Source organism: Triticum urartu, chromosome 6A, assembly GCF_056163025.1.
Source record: "Triticum urartu cultivar PI428250 chromosome 6A, HENAU_Tu73, whole genome shotgun sequence".
NCBI lineage: Eukaryota > Viridiplantae > Streptophyta > Magnoliopsida > Poales > Poaceae > Triticum > Triticum urartu.
In genome coordinates, this window is record NC_141878.1 from 34,833,611 (window position 1) to 34,858,972 (window position 25,362).

The window sequence follows — 25,362 nt, forward strand, 5'->3', positions numbered from 1 at the left end:
AATTTTCCTACGTGTCACCAAGATCTATGTATGGAGAAACCAGCAACGAGGGGAAGGAGAGTGCATCTACATACCCTTGTAGATCGCTAAGCAGAAGCGTTCAAGTGAAGGGGGTTGATGGAGTCGTACTCGTCGTGATCCAAATCACCGAAGATCCTAGTGCCGAACGGACGGCACCTCCGTGTTCAACACACGTACAGCCCGGTGACGTCTCCCATGCCTTGATCCAGAAAGGAGAGAGGGAGAGGTTGAGGAAGACTCCGTCCAGCAGCAACACGACGGCGTGGTGGTGGTGGAGGAGCGTGGCAATCCTGCAGGGCTTCACCAAGCACCACGGGAGAGGAGAAGGACTTGGGAGAGGGGGAGGGCTGCGCCAGAACATTGGTTCGGCAGCCCTCCCTTCCCCCACTATATATAGGGCCAAGGGAGAGGGGGGCGCAGCCTTGGCCCTTCCTCCAAGGAAGGGTGCGGCCAGGGAGGAGTCCATCCTCCCCAAGGCACCTAGGAGGTGCCTTCCCCTTTTAGGACTCTTCCTTTCCCTTATCTCTTGGCGCATGGGCCTCTTGGGGCTGGTGCCCTTGGCCCATATAGGCCAAGGCGCACACCCCTACAGCCCATGTGGCCCCCCGGGGCAGGTGAACCCCCCGGACCCCTTTCGGCACTCCCGGTACAATACCGATAATGCGCGAAACTTTTCCGGCGACCAAAACAAGACTTCCCATATATAAATCTTTACCTCCGGGCCATTCTGGAACTCCTCGTGACGTCCGGGATCTCATCCGGGACTCCAAACAACATTCGGGTTACTGCATATACATATCCCTACAACCCTAGCGTCACCGAACCTTAAGTGTGTAGACCCTACGGGTTCGGGAACCATGCAGACATGACCGAGATAACTCTCCGGTCAATAACCAACAGCGGGATCTGGATACCCGTGTTGGCTCCCACATGTTCCATGATGATCTCATTGGATGAACCACGATGTCAAGGACTTAATCAATCCCGTATGCAATTCCCTTTGTCCATCGGTACGATACTTTCCCGAGATTCGATCGTTGGTATCCCGATACCTTGTTCAATCTCGTTACCGGCAAGTCTCTTTACTCGTTCCGTAACACATCATCCCGTGATCAACTCCTTGGTCACATTGTGCACATTATGATGATGTCCTACCGAGTGGGCCCAGAGATACCTCTCCGTCACACGGAGTGACAAATCCCAGTCTCGATTCGCGCCAACCCAACAGACACTTTCGGAGATACCTGTAGTGCACCTTTATAGTCACCCAGTTACGTTGTGATGTTTGGCACACCCAAAGCACTCCTACGGTATCCGGGAGTTGCACAATCTCATGGTCTAAGGAAATGATACTTGACATTAGAAAAGCTTTAGCATACGAACTACATGATCTTGTGCTAGGCTTAGGATTGGGTCTTGTCCATCACATCATTCTCCTAATGATGTGATCCCGTTATCAACGACATCCAATGTCCATGGTCAGGAAACCGTAACCATCTATTGATCAACGAGCTAGTCAACTAGAGGCTTACTAGGGACATGGTATTGTCTATGTATCCACACATGTATCTGAGTTTCCTATCAATACAATTGCAGCATGGATAATAAACGATTATCATGAACAAGGAAATATAATAATAATCAATTTATTATTGCCTCTAGGGCATATTTCCAACACCGCCTTGACCTTCATATTAATCCATTGCGTCATAAGGTGGCAATTTTGAGCCTCCATGATAGCATCCACGGGATAGCTGGCAGGAGCCGTCAAGACAAGCTCCGGCTGAAGCAGCTCGGTGGAAGCCACGCTGCTTCTCCGCTGAGATGGCGGGGTAGCTTCAGGGGAAGCTTCGGCAAGTCGTTTGCTGCGATTTGCTTCTCATTCCTCTATCGCTTGTACCCTTGCGTGCAGCGCCTGTAGTTCGGTCTGCTGCACTTTTTTCCTCCTCTCGTGGCTTTTGTAACCGCCTGCATCCGGAAACCCAGCCTTCCACAGAATGGAGCCTGGCGTGCCTCGTGTCCGTCCAGGGTGCTCAGGATTTCCGAGGGCCTTTGTGAGCTCGTCGTTCTCTCTGTCTGGAAGGAACGTCCCTTTCTGCGCTGCAGCGATATAGTACCGAAGCTTCTTCAAGGGTATGTCAAGTTGCTCGTCCATCCAAATGCACTTCCCTGTTACAGGGTCCAAGGTTCCGCCAGCCCCGAAGAAGCAAGTCCGGCAACGGTCTGGCCAGTTCATTGTCTCTGGTTCGATCCCTTTTTCAACCAGATCATTCTCAGCCTTGGCCCACTTAGGCTGGGCTACGAGGTAGCCACCTGACCCCGTGCGATGGTGAAGCTTCTTCTTCGCAGCATTTTTCTTGTTTGTCGCCGACATCTTCTTACTCTTTTCCGATGTCTTGTTAGCCACAAATGCGGGCCAGTGATCTCTGATCTTCTCATATCTGCCCTTGAATTCTGGTGTCTCTTTTTTATCAACAAACCTATTCAGCTCTTTCTTCCACCTCCTCAATAGGTCTGCCATCCTCTTAAGAGCAAAAGACTTGATTAATTTCTCTTTAACTGGCTTCTCCGGATCATCCTCTGGCGGTAGGGTGAAATTTGACTTCAGCTCAGTCCAAAGATCATTTTTCTGCATATCATTGACGTAAGACACCTCAGGGTCTTCTGTAGCCGGCTTTAACCATTGCTGGATGCTGATCAGGATCTTGTCCCTAACCAGAACCCCGCACTGAGCAACAAATGCGTTCTTTGTTCGGACGGGTTCAATCGGTTGGCCGTCGGGCGTGATTGCTATGATCTCAAACCTTTCATTCGAGCTCAACTTTTTCTTCGGGCCTCGTCTCTTTACCTCAGTTGTGCTCGATCTAGAGGGCTAGAAAAAAGAACAAAGACTTAATTAATATGTGTACATACCAAAACAATGAATGCATCAATTAGCTAGTCAGCACAGGCTTAACTAATATATATACCTGGTCGGACTCGGTTCGGTCACCGGAGCCGTCATCACGGTCTCCTTCTTGCACCGGCATTGGGTCACCGAAGCCGTCCTCACGTTCTCCTTCTTGCACCGGCATTAGGTCACCGGAGCCAGCTTCTTCACCCTCTCCTTCCATACCATCGGTGTCGTTGAGAAACAACGAGACGGCATCACTTCCTTCTGCGATTATGTCCCTCAACAACGCTTCTTTTGCTTCGTCTCGGGCGATGTCCATAGTTTCTACAAATATTTACAACATGGCAATTATTATTCAAACATGACAGATGGATATATTAGTGGCAAACGTAGAACTAGCTAGCTAATCATAGTAAGGAATCATATATATTAATTAGTGGCCTCGACGCTGCTTCTCTAGGGTTTGGGGTGGCCTCGACAACGCTTCAAGGGTTTGGGGTGGCCTCGAAAACGCTTCAAGGAGGGGGTAATATCGACCCCCCCCCCACGTGTTGAAGCTATCGGGAGGGGGTATATCGACAACAACGACACTACATCTATGTCCCTCGACGACCCTCGTTCCCGATAAAAAAAAGAGGAAGAAGAAGAAAAAAAGAGGAGAAGAAAGAATAGAGGAGTAACTCCTCTATTCTTTCTTCTCCTCTTTTTTTTCTTCTTCCTCTTCTTTTTTTATCCTCTTCTTCCTCGACCCCTCGAACCCTCGACGACCCTGGAACCCTCGTCCCCTAGACGACCCTGGAACCCTCGACCCTCGATCCCTAGACCCTATAGCTAGAGGAGAAGAAGAAAGGAATAGCTAGAGGAGAAGATCGAAGAAAAAAAAGAAGAAAAAAAAGAGGAGAAGAAGAAAGGAATAGTGGAGAGGAAGAGAAAATAGAATCTTTTTCTTCTTTTTTCTTCTTCTTATTTATTTCTCCTCTTCTTTTCCTCTCCTCTTCTTCTTTCTTTCCTCTTCTTACTTTCTTCTTTCATATCCTTCTTTTTCTAAAATTGTAACTTTTGCATATATAAAACTTTTCTAAAATTGTAACTTTCTATATATGAACAAAAAACTTTCTATGAACAAAAAACATTTTTAACATATATATTTAGCAAATTCTAGCCACATACATCACATACACATATACATTATAGAAACATACACATATACATCACATATGAACAAAAAAATAAACTAATAAAAATAAAAAACATATTGCAACATATGAACAAAAACATATAGCCACATACATACACATACATTATATATATATATATGAAAAAAAATTAAACTAATAAAAAAAGTGGTGGCGCCGGCGGGGCAGAGGGGCATGGCGGCAGCGGTGGCGCCGGCGGGGCAGGGCAGGGCAGGGGCGCGGGAGCGAGGCAAGGCAGGGGCGCGAGGCAGGTGCTCACAGAGGGGTGGCGGAGCACGGCGGGCGGCGTCGGGGCGCGAGGACCGGCGCCGGCGTCGGGGCAGATGGTGTCGATCGAGGGCGGCGGCGACGGAAAAGTAGAGCAGCCTGACGGTGTCGGAGGCGGCGACGACGGTGAGGTGGACCAGCCTGACGGCGTCGGAGGCGGCGGCGACGACGAGGTGGAGCAGCCTGACGGCTCGGCGGCGACGGCGACGAGGCAGAGCAGCGGGCGTCGGGCGGAGAAGAAAGGGATGGATTTTGGAGAAACTGCTAAGTGCTGCTTATATAGCAAAGCCTTTAGTCCCGGTTCGTGGCACAAACTGGGACTAATGCCCCCCTTTAGTCCCGGTTGGTGCCACCAACCGGGACCAAAGGCCTTTTTTCAGCAGCCCAAAGGGCGGGAAGCGGCGGCCTTTGGTCCCGGTTGGTGGCATCAACCGGGACTAAAGGGGGGCATTAGTCCCGGTTTGTGCCACGAACCGGGACCAATTCCCCCGTTTAGTCCCGGTTGGTGCCACCAACCGGTACCAAAGGCCTTGTGCTGCCCCACGCCCAAATGTTTAGTCCCACCTCGCTAGTTGAGAGGGAGCCGCACCTGTTTATAAGGTGCGGTGCGCCTTCCCTCTCGAGCTCCTCTCTAAAGCAGGCTTTCGGGCCTAACCGTGCAATGTGTGCCTGTGGGCCTACTGAGCCTCCCGCGGGCCTGAATCCTGGGCCATGGTAGGGTTTCTAGTCGTATTCAGGCTGTGGGTGCCCAGTAGGTGGCACTTTTTTTTTGTTTTTTTGTTTCTACTTACAACAAAATACTTATTGTTGCTATATTTAATTTTTTCCAGTTTTTTTGTTTTGTTTTCTGCATTATTTATTTTATTTTGTTTCTACTTACAAAAAATACTTATTGTTGCTATTTTTTATTTTTTTCCAGTTTTTTTGTTTTGTTTTCTGTATTATTTATTTTCTTTTGTTTCTTGCTTTATTTTTTTAATTCTTTTTGCTTTTAGGTCAGCAAAATTATAAACTTTCTATTTGTGCCATTAGTTTTAAAAAAATATAAACTTTATGTTAGTGCCATTAGTTTTCAAATTTGAATAATTAAAATTTGAATTCTTTGAAATTTGTGTGAATCACAAGTTTGTGATTAACTTTACTAAAAAAATGAACATAGATGCACCTATAGAGAAAATTCGACCTAAATTCATAGTCTTCAAATGAACTCTGAAAAAGTTGGCATAGCATACTAGTCTGTTACAAATTTGGCATGGTATCATCATAATAGTTGCGGGAGAAAGTCTTCACTTTTTCTTCGCTTATGTCATTTGCTTATTGCGCCGTAACCATGGATAATCTTCAGCGTTTATCAGGAAGCTTGGGTCAGCCTTGACATTGAAGGGAGGAATTCCATGAAACCTTTCATAATCTTCAGACAGGTCTGTCTTGCCCTCCACTCCCAGGATGTCCCTTTTTCCTGAAAGAACTATGTGGCGCTTTGGCTCATCGTATGATGTATTCGCTTCCTTATCTTTTCTTTTTCTCGGTCTGGTAGACATGTCCTTCACATAGATAACCCGTGCCACATCATTGGCTAGGACGAACGGTTCGTCAGTGTACCCAAGATTTTTCAGATCCACTATTGTCATTCCGTACTGTGGGTCTACATGTACCCCGCCTCCTGACAGATTGACCCATTTGCACTTAAACAAAGGGACCTTAAAATCTTGTCCGTAGTCAAGTTCCCATATGTCCACTATGTAACCATAATATGTGTCCTTTCTCTTCTCGGTTGTTGCATCAAAGCGGACACCGCTGTTTTGGTTGGTGCTCTTTTGATCTTGGTCAATCGTGTAAAATGTATTCCCATTTATCTCGTATCCTTTGTAAATCAATACAGTCAAAGATGGTCCCCTGGACAACAAGTACAACTCATCACAAACAGTGTTGTCACCTCTGAGACGTGCTTCCAACCAACTGCTGAAAGTCCTAATGTGTTCACATGTAATCCACTCGTCGCACTGCTCCGGGTGTTCGGAGCGCAGACTGTTCTTGTGTTCATCGACATACAGGGTCACCAAGGTAGAGTTCTGTAGAACTGTGTAGTGTGCTTGAGAACAAGAATGCCCGTCCCTGCATATTATTGAGTCCGCTCCTAGCGTGCCTTTTCCAGTCAGTCTCCCCTCATACCGCAATTTAGGGAGACCTATGTTCTTAAGGCCAGGAATGAAGTCAACACAAAACCCGATGACATCCTTTGTTTGATGGCCCATGGAGATGCTTCCTTCTGGCCTAGCGCGGTTACGGACATATTTCTTTAGGACTCCCATGAACCTCTCAAAGGGGAACATATTGTGTAGAAATATGGGTCCCAGAATGACAATCTTGTCGACTAGATGAACTAGGACACGCGTCATGATATTGAAGAAGGATGGTGGGAACACCAGCTCGAAACTGAAAAGACATTGCGCCACATCACTCCTTAGCCTTGGTACGATATCTGGATCGATCACCTTTTGAGAGATTGCATTGAGTAATACACATAGCTTCACAATGGCTAATCGGACGTTTTCCGGTAGAAGCCCCCTCAATGCAACCGGAAGCAGTTGCGTCATAATCACGTGGTAGTCATGAGACTTTAGGTTCTGGAACTTTTTCTCTGGGATATTTATTATTCCCTTAATATTCGACGAGAAGCCAGTCGGGACTTTCATACTGAGCAGGCATTCAAAGAAGATTTCTTTCTCTTCTTTCATAAGAGCGTAGCTGGCAGGACCTTCATACTGCTTCAGAGGCATTCCGTCTTTTTCGTGCAAACGTTGAAGGTCCTCCCGTGCCTCAGGTTTATCTTTTGTCTTTCCATACACGCCCAAGAAGCCTAGCAGGTTCACGCAAAGGTTCTTCATCACGTGCATCACGTCGATTGAAGAGCGGACCTCTAGGTCTTTCTAGTAGGGTAGGTCCCAAAATATAGATTTCTTCTTCCACATGGGTGTGTGTCCCTCAGCGTCATTCGGAACAGCTAGTGTGCCGGGACCCTTTCCAAAGATTACGTGTAAATCATTGACCATAGCAAGTACGTGATCACCGGTATGCATGGCGGGCTTCTTCCGGTGATCTGCCTCGCCTTTGAAATGCTTGCCTTTCTTTCGACATTGATGGTTGGTCGGAAGAAATCGACGATGGCCCAGGTACACATTTTTCTTGCATTTGTCCAGGTATATACTTTCAGTGTCATCTAAACAGTGTGTGCATGCGTGGTATCCTTTGTTTTTCTGTCCTGAAAGGTTACTGGGAGCGGGCCAATCGTTGATGGTCACGAACAGCAACGCCTTTAGGATAAATCCCTCTTGTTTGTGCTCATCCCACGTACGTACACCGTTTCCATTCCACAGCTGTAAAAGTTCTTCAACTAATGGCCTTAGGTACACATCAATGTCGTTGCCGGGTTGCTTAGGGCCTTGGATGAGAACTGGCATCATAATGAACTTCCGCTTCATGCACATCCAAGGAGGAAGGTTATACATACATAGAGTCACAGGCCAGGTGCTGTGATTGCTGCTCTGCTCCCCGAAAGGATTAATGCCATCCACGCTTAAAACAAACCATATGTTCCTTGGGTCCTTTGCAAACTCATCCCAGTACTTTCTCACGATTTTTCTCCACTGTGATCCGTCAGCGGGTGCTCTCAACTTCCCGTCGTTCTTACGGTCCTCACTACGCCATCGCATCGACTTGGCATGCTTTCCGTTTCTGAACAGACGTTTCAACCGTGGTATTATAGGAGCATACCACATCACCTTCGCAGGAACCCTCTTCCTGTGGGGCTCGCCGTGAACATCACCAGGGTCATCTCGTCTGATCTTATACCGCAATGCACGGCATACCGGGCATGCGTTCAGATCCTTGTATGCACCGCGGTATAGGATGCAGTCATTAGGGCATGCGTGTATCTTCTCCACCTCCAATCCTAGAGGCCATGCGACCTTCTTTGCTGCGTATGTACTGTCTGGCAATTCGTTATCCTTTGGAAGCTTCTTCTTCAATATTTTTAGTAGCTTCTCAAATCCTTTGTCAGGCACAGCATTCTCTGCCTTCCACTGCAGCAATTCCAGTATGGTACCGAGCTTTGTGTTGCCATCTTCGCAATTGGGGTACAACCCTTTTTTGTGGTCCCACTAGTAGAAAAGGGGGCAACGGTTCAGGCCGGGGCAGCCCATTAGTCCCGGTTCAGACCAGAACCGGGACCAATGGGGGCATTGGTCCCGGTTTCGTGAGCCCAGGGGGCGGCCCGGGCCACGTGGGCCATTGGTCCCGGTTCGTCTGGACCTTTTGGTCCCGGTTGGTGGGACGAACCGGGACCAATGGGCCTGGCTCCTGGCCCACCACCATTGGTCCCGGTTGGTGGTGTGAACCGGGACCAAAGGCTCCCCTTTGGTCCCGGTTCGTGCCACGAACCGGGACTAAATGGTCGGTCCTCGTTGCGATTCACAGTTTAGTCCCACCTCGCCAACCGAAGGGCGCCCACACTGGTTTTTATAAGCCCGTCCCTCTTTGCCTTGTTGAGCTCCTCTCAAAATGAAAATAGATGCCCCTATACAGGAAATTTGACCTAAATTCATAATGAATTTCTCTGAAATTCGTAGAAATTGATAATGAATTTAGGTTGAATTTTCTCTATAGGCGCATCTATGTTCATTTTTTTAGTAAAGTTAATCACAAATTTGAGATTCACACAAATTTCAAAGAATTCAAATTTTAACTATTATAATTTGAAAGCTAATGGCACTAACAGAAAGTTTATAATTTGAGATCTGTTAGAGATAGGTATAAAAGATAAGTAAACGTGTAAAATAAGGTAAAGATAAATAAATTGCAGCAAGGTATTTTTGAGTTTTTTGATTTTATAAATCCTAAAATAAAAAAGAAATCACTACAAAACAAAAAAGTGCCACCTACTATTAAATAGCAGGAAAAAGATTGACTCAAAAATCAATTTTAACTATTCTACAAAGTGTTTTCACACAAATTTAGTAAACTAGTGATTTATAAACTAGTGATTCACACAAATTTTAAAAAATTCAAATTTAAACTATTCAAATTTTAACTATTCATAAACAAATTTTGTGACCTAAAATAAAAAAGAAATCACTACAAAACAAAAAAAGTGCCACCTACTATTAAATAGCAGGAAAAAGATTGACTCAAAAATCAATTTTAACTATTCGACAAAGTTAATCACAAACTTGAGATTCACACAAATTTCAAAGAATTCAAATTTTAACTATTCTAATTTGAAAACTAATGGCACAAACAGAAAGTTTATAATTTTTGTGACCTAAAAGAAAAAAAATCACTAAAAAACTATAAGTATTTAGTTCTAAGTAGAAATGAAAAAATAAATAGGAAAAAAGAAAAAAAAGATGCCACCTACTGGGCCACCACGGCCTGAATACGACTAGAAGCCCATCCATGGGCCAGGATTCAGGCCCGCAGAAGGCCCAGCAGGCCCACAGGCATAGCGGTGTGAGATTAGGCCCATAGGCCTGCAGTTCTGAGGAGTTCGATGGAGATGGCGAGACAGCGCTTATAAACAGGTGTGGCCGCTCCTCAGCTAGCAAGGTGGGACTAAACATCCCACCGCACCGCGGCTTTGGCAGGTGCAGGATATTGGTCCCGGTTGGCGCAACGGACCGGGACCAATGCATACCTTTGGTCCCGGTTTGTGGCACCAACCGGGACCAATGCCCCCTTTTAGTCCCGGTTGGTTCACCAACCGGGACCAAAGGCCTCCGCTTCCCGCCCTTTGGGCTGCCGAAAAGTGGCCTTTGGTCCCGGTTGGTGGCACCAACCGGGACTAAAAGGGGGCATTGGTCCCGGTTGTTGCCACGAACTGGGACCAATGCTTCGTCTATATAAGTAGCACTTGTGAAATTTTTCATTCAGTTCGTTCTTCCCCGCCCGATCGATGACGCCGCCAGGCTGCGCCTGAAGGAAATATGCCCTAGAGGCAATAATAAATTTATTATTTATTTCCTTATATCATGATAAATGTTTATTATTCATGCTAGAATTGTATTAACTGGAAACATAATACATGTGTGAATACATAGACAAACAGAGTGTCACTAGTATGCCTCTACTTGACTAGCTCGTTAATAAAAGATGGTTATGTTTCCTAACCATGGACAAAAGAGTTGTTATTTGATTAACGAGGTCACATCATTAGTTGAATGATCTGATTGACATGACCCATTCTATTAGCTTAGCACACGATCGTTTAGTATGTTGCTATTGCTTTCTTCATGACTTATACATGTTCCTATGACTATGAGATTATGCAACTCCCATTTGCCGGAGGAACACTTTGGGTGCTACCAAACGTCACAACGTAACTGGGTGATTATAAAGGTGCTCTACAGGTGTCTCCAAAGGTACTTGTTGGGTTGGCGTATTTCGAGATTAGGATTTGTCACTCCGATTGTCGGAGAGGTATCTCTGGGCCCTCTCGGTAATGCACATCACTTAAGCCTTGCAAGCATTACAACTAATGAGTTAGTTGCGAGATGATGTATTACGGAACGAGTAAAGAGACTTGCCGGTAACGAGATTGAACTAGGTATTGGATACCGACGATCGAATCTCGGGCAAGTAACATACCGATGACAAAGGGAACAACGTATGTTGTTATGCGATCTGACCGATAAAGATCTTCGTAGAATATGTAGGAGCCAATATGGGCATCCAGGTCCCGCTATTGGTTATTTACCGGAGACGTGTCTCGGTCATGTCTACATTGTTCTCGAACCGTAGGGTCCGCACGCTTAACGTTACGATGACAGTTATATTATGAGTTTATGAGTTTTGATGTACCGAAGGAGTTCGGAGTCCCGGATGAGATCACGGACATGACGAGGAGTCTCGAAATGGTCGAGACGTAAAGATCGATATATTGGAAGCCTATGTTTGGACATAGGAAGTGTTCCGGGTGAAATCGGGATTTTACCGGAATACCGGGAGGGTTACCGGAACCCCCCGGGAGACTAATGGGCCTATTGGGCCTTAGTGGAAAAGAGAAAAGGGGCAGCCCACAGCCTAGCCGCGCGCCCCCCCTTCCCCAAGTCCTAGTAGGACTAGGAGAAGGGGCCGGCCCCCCTCTCTCTCCTTTCCCCCTTGAGAGTCCTAGTTGGAATAGGATTGGAGGGGGGAGTCCTACTCCCGGTAGGAGTAGGACTCCCCCTGCGCCTCCCTCTCTCTGGCCGGCCGGCCCCCTCCCTCCAACCTTTATATACGGGGGCAGGGGACACCCAAAGACACACAAGTTGATCCTTGAGATCGTTCCTTAGCCGTGTGCGGTGCCCCCTGCCACCAAATTCCACCTCGATCATACCGTTGTAGTGCTTAGGCGAAGCCCTGCGTCGGTAGTACATCAAGATCGTCATCACGCCGTCGTGCTGACGGAACTCTTCCTCGACGCTTTGCTGGATCAGAGCCCGAGGATCGTCATCGAGCTGAACGTGTGCTAAGAACTCGGAGGTGCCGGAGTAACGGTGCTTGGATCGGTCGGATCGGGAAGAAGACGTACGATTACTTCCTCTATGTTGTGTGATCGCTTCCGCAGTCGGTCTGCGTTGGTACGTAGACAACACTCTCCCCTCTCGTTGCTATGCATCACCATGATCTTGCGTGTGCGTAGGAAAATTTTCGAAATTACTACGTTCCCCAACAATTCGGACATCGGAAAGGTTCCGAGTGATTCGGGTATTTTTCGGAGTACCGGGTAGTTACGGGAGAAGTAATGGGCCTTGATGGGCTTTAGTGGGAAGAGGAAAAGGCTGCTGCGCCCCCCTCCCCTTTGGTCCGAATTGGACTAGGGAAAAGGGGGCCGGCCACCTCTCCTTCTCCTCCTATTCCTTCTCCCTTCCTCCCCTCTTGATGGACTCCTACTAGGACTTGGAGTCCTAGTAGGACTCCCATCCTGGCCGCACCTTATGCCTTGGCCGGCCTCCTCCTCCATCCTTTATATACAGGGGCAGGGGACACCCCATAGACACACAAGTTGATCATTGTTGATCGTTCCTTAGCCGTGTGCGGTGCCCCCTGCCACCAAATTCCACCTCGATCATACCGTTGTAGTGCTTAGGCGAAGCCCTGCGTCGGTAGTACATCAAGATCGTCACCACGCCGTCGTGCTGACGGAACTCCTCCCCGAAGCTTTGCTGGATCGGAGCCCGGGGATCGTCATCGAGCTGAACGTGTGCTAAGAACTCGGAGGTGCCGGAGTAACGGTGCTTGGATCGGTCGGATCGGGAAGAAGACGTACGACTACTTCCTCTACGTTGTGTCAACGCTTCCGTTGCGATCTACAAGGGTACGTAGATCAGACTCTCCCCCTCGTTGCTATGCATCACCATGATCTTGCGTGTGCGTAGGAAATTTTTTGAAATTACTACGTTCCCCAACAGCGCCTCACCGTCGCCGTCGTCGCCGCGCGCCGTCCCGCGCCCCTCTAACGCCGTCCCGCGCCGCCCCGACGCCGTCGCCGCCCCGCGCCACCCCGACGTGGTCGCCCTCTCTGCCCCGACCTCACCGTCGCCGCCCGATCTGCCGCGCCTCGTCGTCACCGCCTAGTGAGCCCCAGCCCTCCCCCTTCCCCCATGCCGCCACCCCTGCCTTCTCTGCTTGCCGCGCGCCGCCGCCACCGCCCCGGCCTGCTCTGCATTGCCGCGCGCCGCCGCTGCCGCCCCGGCCTGCTCTCTCTGTTTTTTTCATATATTTTTTGGATGATCCACCGCCCCGACATGTATATATGGATGTTGTATGTATATGTATATATGTGCAGATGTATGTATGATCCATTGATATGTATGAATTGATGTATGATTTTTTTTGTTCATAGAATTATTATTTTCAATTTATGTATATATATGTTCATATGTATATATGTGCATATTCAGAAAAAAAAATTGTGTTGCAAAAGTTACATTTAAGGTTAGTTGATTTAATGCACTTGAGGTTATTAGTTCTACTGTTAGTGCATTTTAGGATAGTACATTCTAGGTTAGTGCTTTGAACTAGTTTAATTAGTAGTTGAATTAGTTGATTTAATAAGTACTACTTTATTCTACTATATATACAAGTAGTTTATTTTTAGTTAGTACTACTTTATTTTATTTATAGTAATTAACTACTTATATTAGTAGTAGTTGAACTGGTTGATTTAAGAAAACTAGTTTATTTACTATATATAGAAATAGTTAAATTTTAGCAAGAAAATTAATAGAACTAGTTTATTTTTTTAGTTAAAGCAATTATTCCCGCATCGACGTGGATGATGCCTATCCCGCATCCTCGTCGTCGAGTCGGCGGAGGACAACACCTGCTTGACCAGATGGGCCATGTCCGGGACTGGGCTCCGCCGGGGTGGTACTGGGAGGCGCTACCTTCCGGGGGGCGTAGCTTGGTGAGGAGCCAGCCCGTCGTTGACCCGATCCTTGTTTGGTGGCGGCCGCGTGGGCCAGTGACGGTGCCGAGGCTTCCGGACACCGCGGAGGTGGTACGTCACCGTGTCAGCGAGGAGGACGAGCACGTCCGTCGCTACATGGTTGCGTTGGAGGGCAGGTTCGAGAATACCTAGCAGGTTCTTCAGGCATCTCACTGGAGCTATGATCCTGTGATGGTTCCTTCCCTTTGGGTGTCCACCGCCCGCGCCGATATCCGTCGGGCGCTACGGTTCTAGCTGTACTGGCGATATGTATGATATATAGTATTCGGCGTGTATTAGTGATAATATTCGATGTACGGACACATGGAGATGATGTAGTTTTTCTTATAATTGAAGGCATCCTAATTTGAATACTACTTTATTTTGCGATTTGATTTTTCTGATTGAATGCTCAAATTGGAGAGCACTATGCAAGGCATATGCGTATGATTAGTTGAATAATAATGATCTAATTTAGTCTTTGAATTATGAACGTATAGGAAATGTCATCATCGGACGACGAAAGTCTCCCGGGGGAGTGTGACTGGTGCCACGACGATCGAGGTGAGTGCGGCAGGCCTCACCTGGACGATGGTCGGTGCTTCAGCATTAAGCTCGAGGAGACCTTCGAAGTTGAAACGGTACGCAACGATGACAAGTTTTTTTTTCATAATTAAGCATGACTTCAACTATTTCAACGTGTAATTTTCATCTTTTACAATTCGAGTATAGTTTATCCCATGCCATGCAAGACGCTATGTCTTGGAGAGGATGGATTTTGAAGACCATGAAAATTTTGAAACGAAGAAAATTCACCTAAGGACCCATCATGATGTGGATTTTGAAGTAAAGTTGTATAATGCTGAGAGCGTAACCCATTTTGGTTGCAAAAATTGGGAAGCATTTTGCAAATTGTATGGTTTTGATGAGGGTATGCTTGTCACCATGGATCTTGGTGATCCTGAAATCGAGCAAGACAATATGGACATTTGGGTCCTTGTTGATACTCCTCCAGTTCTACCGCTATGTGAGTTTCTCAAACATAGTTAATTATTAACTAATTTATATTGTTCATTTCAAAATAGTTGACAGCTTATTTCCATTGACAGCTTATTTTGAAGTATCAAAGAATGTGCAGAAGATGGTAGATAGAACTTACTACACCGATGGCGCTGAGTTAACTTACAAGGAGAAAACTCATCTGGTTGGATTTTGTAATGATCTTGAGAATTACAATATCTACAATCGAACTCCTCAACATTATGGTCAATACGTGCCACCAGTGCACGTGTTGAACTACGGTAACTACCATGGAGATACCCTGGCAAGTTTTTTTACTATTACGACATCTGTGCATCTTTTTGCATACTTCTAAAACTAGTACATCATTGCTAACTACGAAGTTATTACTATGTTTTTCAACAGAGAATCCCAGAGGATTGTGTGCCTCATTTGATGTATCAAAACGGCGGCAGCCTTCGTGTTTTGAACATATATCCAGGTCATCCTACGAATCTCAACTGTCCATACCGGATTTCTAAAAGAAGTGGAGACATGATAATCAAAGGATGGAAAAAATGTATGGACAATCGTAAGGAGCTTCTTGGAAGCAAAAGGAAGCGAGGCGCAAGAATTGGAGACAGGATGATCTCCATTCTTCATAATGGAGAGTCAGGGTCTATATTGTTTTATGTTATTTTACCTTAAGTGTGTTTAGGTCCTACCTGATACTGATGATCATGTGCTAAGAACAATTATGTAGGGTTGGGTTCGATGACTATGAGGATGATGATCGTATGACTTATTATTAATAACGAGTAGAAGTTGTATGATGATGCTTGATTAATTAGTAGGACTTGTTATTATATATGATGATGTATGATGCGAGCATGCATGAGTTATTATATATATATATATATATATATATATATATATCTGCGGGTGAAATGAACATAGCAGTAGCGTAGGTAAACCAAGGACTACATATAAGAGAGGACACTTCTCTCTATTAGCTAGCTAATAACAACCTAAAAATAACCCCCTAAACCCCTAAAACAACCACTTTTTTTTAGAAAAAAGAAAAACCTCAGCTCCAGCCAGCTGCTGACGCGTGGAAGCCTTTTCGTCCCGGTTTATGTCATCAACCGGGACCAAAGGCCCCCCTGCCTGGGCTGCCGGCAGCGGCCACGTGGAGGCCCATCTGTCCTGGTTCTGGTTTGAACCGGGACTAAAGGGTGAGGATATTAGTAACGACCCTTTAGTCCCGGTTCAGGAACCGGGACAAAAGGTCGGTTTTCTACTAGTGTCCTCTAACATGCGATCGAACTTCAGCTTCTCCTTTTGACTTTCGCATTGCGTCCTTGCATCGACAATGACCCGGCGGAGATCATCATCATCGGGCACATCGTCTAGTTCCTCTTGATCTTCAGCAGCTTCACCCGTTGCAGCATCATTGGGCACATCGTCTGGTTCCTCTTGATCTTCACCAGCTCCCCCCATTGCAGCATCACGGTATTCAGGGGGCACATAGTTGTCATCGTACTCTTCTTCTTCGTCGTCTTCCATCATAACCCCTATTTCTCCATGCCTCGTCCAAACATTATAGTGTGGCATGAAACCCTTGTAAAGCAGGTGGGTGTGAAGGATTTTCCGATCAGAGTAAGACTTCGTATTCCCACAATTAGGGCATGGACAACACATAAAACCATTCTGCTTGTTTGCCTCAGCCGCATCGAGAAACTCATGCATGCCCTTAATGTACTTAGAGGTGTGTCTGTCACCGTACATCCATTGCCGGTTCATCTGCGTGCATTATATATAATTAAGTGTCCAAATTAATAGAAGTTCATCATGACATGCATTAAAAGCAAAGTACATACATAGTTCTCATCTAACAACATATAGCTCTCCAGAGCATCTAATTAATTAAACCATACATTGAAACTATGTAAAACATTTTAATGCGAAAACAAAGGCGGGCATAATCGCAACCAAGGTAACAATTGATCCAACGGCACAATGATACCAAGCCTCGGTATGAATGGCATATTTTCTATTCTTTCTAATCTTCAAGCGCATTGCATCCATCTTGATCTTGTGATCATCGACGACATCCGCAACATGCAACTCCAATATCATCTTCTCCTCCTCAATTTTTTTTTATTTTTTCCTTCAAGGAATTGTTTTCTTCTTCAACTAAATTTAACCTCTCGACAATAGGGTCGGTTGGAATTTCCGGTTCACATACATCCTAGATAAATAAAATCTATGTCACGTTGGTCCGCATAATTTTCATAAACAATAAATGAACCAATAGTTATAAAGATTAATATATATACCACATCCGAATCATAGACAGGACGAGGGCCGACAGGGGCGGATACCAAAACCATCGCACTATATAAGATGCAATAATAAAAGTAAGAAAATTATACAAGTATCTATCTAAACATACAAGTAAGAATATTTTTTCTTTCAGAAAGAAGATAAGAATAAGAGGCTCACCACGGTGGTGTCGGTGATGAGATCGGCGCAGGTGATCGACGGCGGTGAAGACGGGGGTGGGGCGTGACGGACCACTAAATCTAGACAAATCTCGAGGAAAATGGAGCTTTGAGGTCGAGCTTCGAAAGGAGAAAGCTTAACTAGTGTGGCTCGGGCATTTCATCGAACACCCCATGTGCATAGGAGGTGAGCTAGAGCACCACAAACCCCTCCCCTTGCCGGCCAGAGAAAAACAGAGCATTGGAGTGCTCTGCTCGCGGGCGAGGGTATATATAGGCACATCATTGCTCCCGGTTGGTGGCCTGAACCGGGACCAAAGGCTCCCCTTTGGTCCCGGTTCAGGCCACCAACCGGAACCAATGGTGGTGGGCCAGGAGCCAGGCCCATTGGTCCCGGTTCGTCCCACCAACCGGGACCAAAAGGTCCAGACGAATCGGGACCAATGGCCCACGTGGCCTGGCTGGCCCCCTGGGCTCACGAACCGGATCCAATGCCCCCATTGGTCCCGGTTCTGGACTGAACCGGGACTAATGGGCTGACCCGGCCTGAACCATTGCCCCCTTTTCTACTAGTGCTCACGTCTCTGGTCACCACAAATTTGACCAGCACCGTAGCTTGCTCCGTCGCCATGACCTCGCTCATCGGCATATCGATGGGGATTATGCTCTCGCCCACCTCCTCAATCAAGGGGAATCTGGTGGGGTAGGAGCACGCAGCAAAATCCAAGTTAAAATGGAACCATAGGCAGGCATAGACGAATCTAGCTGAAAATCAGGTACCAATGGTGCGTTACCTTCGGATGGGTTGCAATGGAACCCCATCGCCGATGTTGTTGCCTTCTTCTCCCCAACCGGCCACCGTCCTTATCAAACTGCCCCGTCGGGACGGAAAGTCCAGATCCTGTTCCGCGGTCCTCTTTCAACGAAACGGACTTGGACCACGGATCAGGAACAGTACGCGGACGGCCATAACGATTCTCACCACGTCCGTCGCGCAGCGGCCGTTTTCCTGGCCCACATGCCCATACGTATGCCACATATTTACCTCTTTACTGGTAGCCCGTATTGCGCCAGAATTCTTTATGGCACATATCCAAACACGCCCAACAGCGGCCCAGATAAAGAGAGCATCTGAGCTCCCTTGTTGTACTCCTCCTCCTCACACGTGACAAGCGATATAAGGGAGCGACTAGTTGATGGGTACCCTTTGCGAGGGATACCTAGCAGATAGTACAGGAAGCCCCCAGCAGAACATATGGTGCGAACCAGCGCCACCACGTGTTGCGTACTGGTGCATCCACGGGAACCCAATTTTATTCTATTTTTAGACGTGTTTTTTGCATTTTTATTTTTGGTTTATAGATTTTTCTTTTTTCTATTTTTAAAATTAATATCATTTTTCTTGCATGAAGCACACCATATGAAAAAAAAGCATAATTATGCTTTTCGGGAAGTGAAAATCACATTTTGTTTCGGCATGAAGCCCATTTATGTTTTCCATAGTTGTGCTTATTGAAACGTAAAAAGCATAGATGTGCTTCCGCAAGGAGTACAATTACACTTCACGTGAAGCACAATGTGTGCTTTTCACTTTCAAGAAGCACAATTGTGCTTCTTGAAAGTGAAAAGCACACATGTGCTTCTAAAAAGTGAAAAAAAACACAGACATGCTTTCAAAAAGTGAAAAAGCACATGCGTGTTTTCAAAAAATTGAAAACCACATATATGTCTCGGTTTTGTTTTTCTGTTTCAGTATTTTCTTTTTTTTGCTTTTTTTTCTTTAGTTCTTGTTTTTTTTTTGAAAAAAAATTCATTCAAACCAATTGACGTGGGATCTTGTTTGAAAGATCTCAACGCAAGAAATACAATGGTAAAAATGACACATGATTTGAAAGCATGATTCAAGAGATAAAATGTTTTAAAAAACGGATGAACATAAAAAGCATAAAACCCTATGTTGCGACAACACATGAGCAGTGTGGCAATTGTCACCACTTTGAAAAGGTGAAAGTCCTTTACGAAGGTTACCCGTTAGCTAGTGATTTCAATGGTATACAAGTTCTCCAAGCCTGGGTCATGAATTCTTTCTTAATGTTTTACATGGCCCGTGGTACACCAGCCTAACAGAGCCTGTCCCAATCATGGTTGACACATCTCCTACACTCATGCATGGCTACACTGGCTGTCTAGCACGCCCAGACGCCCATGTCGCCTCTTTGTGACCTAGTTTTTGACTTGTTTTGCTGTGGCGTTTATTTGCACTGGTCGCCAACTTTGACAACCAGTGTATGTGATATGCTGTTTCGTTCCCTATATTTGCACTGGTGGCGAACTTTGATACCTAGTGGATGTAATATGTGTAATAGCCATGATAGCCTAGCATAAGTTGTTTGCTTATTTATTTCTCTGTTATCTTGTTTATTTGTTTGCTTGTAGTCAGTGCAGTTCTTTTTTCGCGGTTTGCTAGTGGCCACAATAACCTATTTTTTTTAACTAGGCCACAATAACCATGGGCTACATATTTACTGTAGTGACCATGGGCCTTCTACGGGTCGTATGATCGATTGGCCAAACACGGGCCAATAACGGACCGCATTATGGGTCGTAAACGGGCTAGAGTTGGAATCGTCCGTTCATGGACCGACCATAGCGGGCCGTCGTTAATCGACCGTATTTGATGACGCTATGAAAACGGCCTAGTGGATTAACGGGCCACAAACGGGCCGACTATAACCACGGGCTGAATTTGGCCCACAAGCAGAAAAGGCTAGTAACGGGCCATAAGTAACCGAATGCTGGAAAAGAGCCCAAGAATAAATGGGCCCTGAGAAGGCCGAAAGATAACACGGGCTGGAAACGGTCCAATAAAATAACGGGTCGTTAATGGGTATAAAGCGATACACTGTTCATTACGGGCCAGTTTCACCATGGGTCGTTAATGGGCCAAGAGTTACAAAGGGCCTCATATGGGCCGGAAGACGTCATGGGCCATACATGGGCCAGAAGTTACAACGGGCTGGAATCATATTGGACGGCCCAGATGACGCTACTGAGCCTAATTCGGATAGGCCGTAACAGGCCGTGAGTTAGCGGGTTGTGAATGGGCTATATGCGAGCCAACCCGCTACCTTTTGACCAAGTCAAACGTGCCGGCCTTTTCACAGGAATGGGCCTCTGTTGGCCTATGCCACGTGTCGACATATCATAGGCACCTTCGGTCCAATGAGTGGATGACATCTGTCCCAACTGTGAGCCGACACGTGGTTCCTTTGGCCATTGAGAATTTTACTTGTGGAAAATCTGGTGGATACCACGTGTCGGTTACCCTTGACGAAAGCAATTCTATGACGCGCGATTTATCATCATGGAAGTGGACACTTCCATGATGATAATTTTGGTAATGTCATGAAACATTTCTACGATAGCACAGGTATGACTATCTTGATTCTGTCATAAAATCGTCATGGATGTACATGCATGACAGAAAATGTGACCTACTGTGACAAACACGTATCATCACGGAAGTGTATTTTTTTGTAGTGGGGGATGCAGTCATTAGGGCATGCATGTATCTTCTGCACCTCCAATCCTAGAGGGCATAGAAACTTCGTTGCTTCATACGTATAGTCGGGCAATTCGTTATCCTTTGGAAGCTTCTTCGATCATTATTTTCAGTAGCTTCCCAAATTCGTTGTCAGATACATCATTGTCTGCCTTCCACTGCAGCAATTCCAGTGTGGTACCGAGATTTGTGTTGTCATCTTTGCAATTTGGGTACAACCCTTTTTTGTGATCCTCTAACATGCGATCGAACTTCAACTTCTCCCTTTCACTTTGTCATTGTCTCTTTGCATCAACAATGATCCGGTGAAGATCATCATCCGACACATCATCTTGTTCCACTTGATCTTCAGCTTTCCCCATTGCAGTATCACCGCATTCAGGGGATAGTTGTCATCATCCTCTTCTTCTTCGTTGTCTTTCATAATAACCCCTCTTTCTCCATGCTTGGTCCAAACATTATAGTGTGGCATGAAACCATTCTCAAGCAGGTGGATGTGAAGGGTTTTCAAGTTAGAGTAATCCTTCGTATTCTCACAGACAGGCATGGACAAGACATAAAACCATTCTGCTTGTTTGCCTCAGCCACTTCAAGAAATTTATGCAGGCCCTCAATGTACTCGGAGGTGCATCGGTCACTGTACATCCATTGCCGATTCATCTGCGTGCATTATATAATTAAGTGTATCAAAAACCATTACAAAACATCATAAATAGAGAAGTGACCAAATTAATACAAGCTCATCATCACATTAAAACCAAAATACAGTAGTGATCAAATGTTATTACTGAAAAAAGAAATACATAAAGTTCATACATAGTTTTCATAGAACAACATATAGCTCTCTAGAGCATCTAATTAAAACATACATTGAAACTATGAAAACATTTAAATGTAACAATAAATGCGATCATAATCACAACTAAGGTAACAATTGATCCAACGGCATAATGTTACCAAGCCTCATTATGAATGGCATATTTTCTAATCTTTCTAATCTTCAAGCGCATTGCATATCTCGTGATCATCGACGACATCCGCAACATGCAACTCCAATTCCATCTTCTCCTCCTCAATTTTTTTTCATTTTTTTCTTCAAGTAATTGTTTTCTTTTTCAACTAAATTTAACCTCTCGACAAGAGGGTCGGTTGGAATTTCCGGTTCACATACCTCCTAGATAAAAACATCTATGTCACGTTGGGCGGCATAATTGTCATAAACACTAAATGAAACAAATCATAATAAAAGATAGGGTTTTTATCATCTATGCCACTAGTTGTGTCCCACTACTCAGTTTTGCCATTAGAAGTTACAACTGCTCAAAAATGCCATCAATCCATGAGATGCTTGCTCAAAAATGCCATTAGATATTTCAAAAATGCCATCATTCTGTTAGATGTTTGCTCAAAAATGCCATTAGACATTGTTATTTTTACGTCAAACCCGTTGACCATGTTCTATGACAAAAATAAGCCTAGACCCACATGTCAGTTCTCTCTATCTCACAATGATATGTGTGGCCCCACTTGTCAGGAGTAACCAAGCGAATAATTTTATAAGAAAATAAGAACGTTGTTGGGATCAAGTGGGCCCCATACTTTATTGTAGTGAGATAGAGGGAGAGTTGGCATGTTGGTTCATAGGTATTTATGTCATTATAACATGGCAAAAGAGATTTGAGATCACAATATGGTGTTTAGTGGCATTTTTGAGCATGTGTCTAATAAAGCGATGGCATTTTTGAGCAGTTGAAATTTCTAGTGGCAAAACTGAGTAGTGGGACACAACCGATGGCATAACTGATAAAAACCCTAAAAGATAATATACCACATCCGAATCATAGACAGGACGAGGGCTGACGGGGGCGGATACCAAAACCATGGCACTATATAATAACAAACAATAATAAAAGTAAGAAAATCATACAAGTATCTATCTAAATCATACAAGTAAGAATTTTTTTTTCTTTTAGAAAGAGGATAATAATAATAAGAGACTCACCACGGTGGTGCCGGCGACGAGATCGGCATGGGCGATCGACGGCGGTGAGGACGGGGACGGGACGGGACGGACCGCCAAACCCAGACAAATCTTGGGGAAAATGGAGCTTGCAGGTCGAGCTTGGAGAGGAGAAAGTTTAAGTGTGGCTCGGCCATTTCATCGAACACCTCATGTGCATGCATAGAAGGAAGACAGAGCAGCGCATGCACACACCTCCCATACGGCCAAAAAAAGAGGAGTGAGCAGGCAGGGGCGAGGGTATATATAGGCATATCTTTAGTCCCGGTTGGTGGCTAGAACCGGGACAGAAGACTAACCTTTATTCTCGGTTCCAGCCACCAACCGGGACTAACGGTGCTGCGCCAGGAGCAAGGCCCATTGGTCCCGATTTGTGTCTGGAACTAGGACCAAAGGGGTCAGACGAACCGGGACCAATGGCCCTCGAGGCTCGGCCGGCGCCCTGGCCTCACGAACCGGGACTGATCCACTCATTGGTCCCGGTTCGTAGGAGAACCGGGATTAATGCCCTTTTCTGGCCTGGACCAAAGCCCTGTTTTCTACTAGTGTACATATGATAATGCAAAGCCAGCACTGGCAAGATCTTTCAAAAAGAAGTTGTTTTAGATTTGTTTAGATGCGAGTGTAGACAACTAATTTGGGACAGAGGGAATAAATGTCAATGCAATCTCTTTTTCTTGTGGGGGAACTGCTAGTGCAATCTTGATAGTGAATCATATGGATGAGTACAAAGTACTGCTAATATGATTTCAATCCCAATGGCTTCCACGCAAAAATTCTATACCTACTATTAAAGGAAATATGTATTCTTGGTTTGGTTTAGTCCTTTTTGTTGATTTCGTTTGGTGTTTTTTTAGACAGTGTTGATTTCGTTTGGTTTGAGCGCACGCTAATGTTTTTCGTACGGTTCGCTCTACACAAGATAAGCCATCTGGGCCAAGTGCTTGTACATTGATGGGCCTTCCATGGGCTTTCACAGAGACCGCGAAAAATAATTGGGTCAAAATAAATCAACATTGTGGGAATTGAACAGAGGACCTACTGTCTGGCTCTTCAATGTAACAACCAATGAGCTATGCATCTTTCATGTTTCCTAAATCCACCTCGCTCTTTTACAATGGTTCCCACCAGTAAATATATGAGCGGCCCTAGGAAACAACCAACATACATGTTTAGGGTGAGCTAATTAATTGAATGAGCTAATAAAGAAATGATTATGGGCTTAAATAGGATGTGACTAATTGAAGAAAGAACTATGGGTAAACCGGTGGAATAATTAAAAGAAAGATTATAGGCTTAATAAATAGAATATTTGGATATATGAGGCTAAATAAAGGAAGGATTTGAAGTAAAAAGGTAGGATAATTAAAGGAAGGATCCGTAGGCTTCAACGTGGTGGGGCTACTAAATTAGAAAATGAAGGATTTGATTCCAGACTAAAATGGGTGAGGACTTCATGGTAATTAATTGAAGGATTATACTTAAATGGAATTAATGGCAGATTATGCCTGAAAAAGAAAATATGAACGCGGCTAAATTGCATCTTTTTTTTATGTTCATCTTGTAGAAGGATGTTGCGTTGCAACATGTTCTTCGTAGCGAATCCGATGCTATGCGACATTATGCTTGCACAAAACATCAAATTTTCCAGTTGCAACGCACGGGCATATGTAAATCCTAATGGTTGTCATGTGAATGCAGAAACCATATAAAAGGATGTCTTCCTCTAATTAGACACGACACGAGGTAGTGGGACCTGCATAAACAAAAAGAGAAAGTTTGAGACAGTCGCAGGCGACGTAGCCAAATCAAACCTTTTGTTAGCGAACATTTCTGTTCACTATGGTACGACCCCCGGCATAATGAGCCACGGGGATTAGTTTACGAAGTCTACCGACTTAATTAATCATAGGCTAATAGGATTGGAGAGACTGGGGAGGTTGGGCCCCACCCCCGGCTGAAATTCAGGGGGTGGGCATCATTTTTGTTGTACGGATGCAAATCCTGATTTCTATGGATTCAGATTCGTAACATAATGATTTGGAAGCAAAATATATATCTGTGGAAGCAGGGCGTCCTTTCTGTTGTACGAATGCAAATCCTGATTTCCATGCATTCAGATTCCATATTCTTTCTATGGAAGCAAATGCTCATTTCTTTGGATGCAAACTCATATTTATTCGGATGCATATACCAATTTATTTGGAAGACAAGTTCAATTTAAATATTTTTCGTAAAGAGTCCATAACAATTGTAAAAAAATGTTTGACCTAAGGATGAAATTGTAATGTTGGAAGACAGGCATCTCCATTGTGCTTGGACGACGCAAAATAAAGTGCCATGTTGGATACAAATCTCACCAAATTGAAAAAAAAAACAGTTGATGTGGAGCAAATTTGCTAGCCGGTAGAAGCAAAATGAATTGATACACTTT

At 45.1% G+C, this 25,362-nt stretch overlaps 1 pseudogene; it reads right to left on the minus strand.

The window, feature by feature from the left end:
* Window positions 1-5,678: 5,678 nt before the first annotated feature.
* LOC147963586 (uncharacterized) lies at window positions 5,679-21,568 on the minus strand (annotated as a pseudogene).
* Window positions 21,569-25,362: the final 3,794 nt, after the last annotated feature.